Source organism: Temnothorax curvispinosus, unplaced genomic scaffold, assembly GCF_003070985.1.
Source record: "Temnothorax curvispinosus isolate PA1 unplaced genomic scaffold, ASM307098v1 QBEX01012057.1, whole genome shotgun sequence".
In the NCBI taxonomy this organism is placed as follows: Eukaryota; Metazoa; Arthropoda; class Insecta; order Hymenoptera; family Formicidae; genus Temnothorax; species Temnothorax curvispinosus.
In genome coordinates, this window is record NW_020221837.1 from 16,077 (window position 1) to 20,798 (window position 4,722).

Sequence of the window (4,722 nt, forward strand, 5' to 3'; positions counted from 1 at the left end):
AGACAGTCACACTGCAAGTTGGAGAGCATGAAATAACATCCCAGCCGTCTATTCGGCACCTAGGAGTAATGATTGATGCCCGACTTAGCTTCAAACAGCAGGCAGAACATGTAGGTGCTAAAGCGTCAGTAGTCGAAACGACCCTATCACGGCTAATGCCTAACATAGGAGGGCCGAAGCAGAAGAGGAGAGCATTACTTTCTTCAGTAGTCACGTCGGTGCTCACATATGGAATTTCCGTTTGGAGTGATGCACTTAAAACACAAGAATCACGACGAAAAATCGCGCCAGTATATAGGCTGAGTGCCCTGAGAATCGCCAGTGCTTTCCGCACCGTGTCTGTAGACGCAGTGTGTGTCATTGCCGGAATGCCACCTATTGAAGTACTAGCAGAAGAACGAAGAGCTCTCTACCGACGAAAGGGATCAACTTCAATGAGCCCGGTAGAGCTCAGAGCTGAAGAACGACTGAGAAGCATACAACGATGGCAAGAAACGTGGAACATCACAACAAATGGCAGGTGGACGTACCGCCTTATTCCGCAAATAGATGTTTGGTTAAACCGCGAACATGGTGAAGTTAACTACTACCTCACACAGATGATATCAGGACATGGGTGCTTTCGAGCGTATCTGCATCGATTTAAATTAGATGTTTCTCCAGAATGCCCGTCCTGCCCTGGAGTGAGTAAGGATGTGGAGCACATGTTTTTTACGTGTCCTTGTTTTAACCTGTTACGCAGTGCTTGGGAAGCTGCCGTTCAGTTAGAAATTCGGCCAGAGTCGCTAGTTGGAGCTATGCTCTCATCAAAGGAAGCATGGGAGGCGACAAATTCTTTCGCAACGGAGGTTCTCCAAGAGCTCCGTCGTTTAGAAAGAAAACGTGCGAAAAATCGAAACAATTGAAGAAAGGAAGATGTGACTTCGACAACTAGGTGAAATGAAGCCTTGACTTCGACATACAGAAGAAAGAGCAATAGCTAGATCCTCCCCCCGTGAAGTAATGCCTAACGGTGGTATCGCGGGGGAAACAGAGGCTGATGACAGAGGAGGTTTTTTAGTTGGTAGAGGAGATCCGAGTCCGACATATTCAAGCACAACATTAAGTCCTGATGATACATAAGAGTATTTTTCCGATCTCTACAAAAAAAAAACCACACACACATACACGGAAAAAATTTTATATTAAATATTACTATAATGTCACACTAGCTGTGGAGCATCAAGGAATTACAAGTTTAAATGCCATAGTTATTATTAAAAACAATAAAGTAACGTAATTTTTACATTTTTTCATAGTAAAAATTTTTATGTTACAAAGCAAAAATTTGTTGGCTAAGAGTTAGTATTGCAAAGAAAAGTAGAAAATATATACCGAATAAATTTTTACTGTATACCATAGTAAAAAATTAACTCTTTCCACTTTAGAATATAGTTTGAGCATAGTTTGAGCATAGTTTGAGCAAAAGTTATTTTATTTATATAATAATAAGCAGTATTGCCATAGTAAAAATTACATCAAAGTCATATAAACCTTTCAAATTCGGTAACTCGTTGTTAAAAACTCGAGGGGAAAGAGAAACCCGGGAAAAAAGATTATATATTGTATAATTATATATAAATATATATGATTATATATAATGTAATTATATATGAATTTTGTCTCTATATGATCATACATAATTATATATAATCATAGCAATCTCGAAATTCTCGAAAAAAACGCCCGGGAAAACCAATTGATGAAGTCACTGATCGATAAGTGAAATATCGGAAAAGTGGAAATGACTCAATAGTGTGAAACTTGGGTAGAAAAAGACCGGTTACGACATGTTTAATCCATGAAATCATTTATGCGGTCCAATTTGAAATTAGAGACATTTAGTTATGATTCAAATTGCGAATATCAATTTCATCCAAAAGTAATAATTTGGAAAATTGATCCAATATGTGATCATTGTCAAGTAAAAAAGTTTAAAACTTAAGCACCTAAAATGTGTTATTCATGTGGAAAAGTTAAACTACCGCCTTTAAATCAACCCGACTCCTTATGTTTGTCCACAATAAGAATATTAAAACATAAATGAAGTCGTTTTAAGAAAAACGACTCCCGCGGGCGAAGCCCGGGTAACCAGCTAGTTTTATATACAATTCTTTAAAATTCGGCCAATTATTTCTTGAAAAATTGAAAAAATTAGAAAAACCGGTTTCCAGAAAATCGGTAACGAAAAACTATACACCCTATAGCACTTCCGGGAAATTCTACCCCTAGTTCATATACAATACTTTCAAAATCGGTCCAATAGTTTCTAAGATTACCCCGAACAACAGTACAAACTTTTCCCCTTTATATAATAGTAGAGAGTAGAGATATAAAGGAAGATGTCCTGACTGACTGACTCACTCACTCATCAACGCCCAGCCCAAACCCCTGAACCGAATTTTTACCAAAATTATATGAAATAGGGGTAGAATTTTCCGGGGAGTGCCACTATGTGTATAGTTTTTTGTTACCGATTTTTTAGAAACCGGTTTTTCTAATTTTTCTAATTTTTTTGGAAATAATTGACCAAATCTCAAAGAATTATAGATTAAACAAGGGTAGAATTTTCCGGGGAGTGCTATAAAGTGTATAATTTTTTGTTACCGATTTTTTTGGAAGCCGGTACCGAATTTTTTTCAATTTTTCGGGAATCAATTAATCGAATCTTAAAGAATTGTATATGAAGTAGGGGTAGAATTTTCCGGGGAACGCCATGATGTGTACAGTTTTTGTTACCAATTTTTTCGGAAACCGGTTTTTTTAATTCTTCCAATTTTTCGGGAAATAATTGATCAAATTTTGAAGAATTGTATATAAAACAGAGGTAGAATTTCCCGAGGAGTGCTATAAACTGTATAGTTTTTTGTTACCGATCTTTTTGGGAACTGGTATCTTTTTAGAAATCGGTTACAAAATTTTACCAATTTTTTAGGAAATAATTTAGTAAATTTTAAAAAATTGTATACGACGAAATTGAATTCCAGTAGATAAAGAAGTAATATTTTTCAATTAATAGCATTTTAGAAAGAGAAAGAGAGAGAGAGAGAGAGAGAGAGAGAGGGAGAGAGGGAGAGAGGGAGAGAGGGAGAGAGAGAGAGAGGGAGAGGGACTATTTGCGTGTCTTATCACATATGTCCTCCGGGGCGAAGCCCGAGTAACCAGCTGGTAATTATATATAATCTTTTTTTCCCGGATAATGCACATTTGTTGTGTTTATATATGGATATATGTAATCTACGTGGATAAATGTTTTTATATATTGGGTTTTTTAATTAAAGTTTTGCACTCCAAGATATATGATGTCTAGAGAACTAAGAATGAGCAAACTAAGGATAGGTTGGGGAATTAGAGCCATGAAGTTTGAGGATAAGGTCAGGGAAGCAAGTGAAGAGAGGTGGATTAAAAAGTGTTGGTTAGATAAAGAAAGCAATGAATGGAATAATAGATATAAAAAGGAAAAGGAGAAATATTTTAATAGGAATGGGTGGAATGTAGTGGCTGTGGAAGCCTTGAGAAGGGATGGGAAGAATCTAGGTAAAGAAATGAGAAATAGAGATGAGGATGTTCAGAGGCAGTTAGAGAAAAATAGAATTTTAGAATCAAGGTATAATAAGAAATACAAGGAGTTGAACAAGGATTTGGAAGGTCCCTGCTATGTAAGGATGGATAATTTAGACAGGCAAGACCTTGGGGATAGTATCAGAGCTCTGTTAAATTTAAGATGCGGTAACTTAGAATCAGGAAATAGGTATTGGTTAGAAAAGGATAAGCGGATGTGTATTTTTTGCAACGAAGGTAAGGATAGCATGAAACACTACGTAAGAGGATTGTACTGAGACAAAAGAATGGTTTACTGTATTAGGAAAAGATAGTAAGGAAAGATTGGAAAAACTTTGGAACGATAAATTGGACACCACCAAAGCGGAGGTATTGTTGAAAGTTGTAAGGGAAAGGAATGCGAAAGAAAAAGAAGATAGATATAGAATGTCAATAGGTTGTTAGATAGGCTGTGAGGTTAGGAGATAGTGCAATAAGAAGCTACGATTATTTATATTTGTATAATTTATAATAGGATTTTTTGGATATTTGTGTATGCGTGGATTGAATGCAAGTATGAGAGATTAAGGATTGATTGTAAACCAAGTCTACTTTCTGGCTGTAATGCTAAAGTTAATAAACATATATATATATATAAGAACTCATAATGTCAAATTGTATATAGAACATTGTACATATATGATTATATATCATTACATACATTATATAAAATATATGCGCAGTATACTTGCTATGTATTATATACGTATTTCGACTTGAATATTTCATACCTATTGCATTAATTACGTATTCAACACATTATATTTGATATGAAATGAAATGCAATAAAAATGCAATATAGTTACGTATTTAATATAGGTATATATTTGCAATAAAAGGTGCTGTACGGGTATCTACTTGTATACAGCGTTGAATTGTTATATCCAAAACATTATATTAAAAAATAAGAAATTTCATTAATTGTTGCACATTTTATAATAATAATAATAACGATAACAATAACGATAACGATAACGATAACGATAACGATAACGATAACGATAACGATAACGATAACGATAACGATAACGATAACGATAACGATAACGATAACGATAACGATAACGATAACGATAACGATAA

At 35.0% G+C, this 4,722-nt stretch overlaps 1 protein-coding gene across 9 annotated transcripts in view; it reads left to right on the top strand.

The window, feature by feature from the left end:
• LOC112462196 (ABC transporter G family member 20-like) overlaps positions 1-4,722 on the top strand; it is a 21,213-nt gene that overhangs the window by 13,711 nt on the left and 2,780 nt on the right. The window lies entirely within an intron of this gene.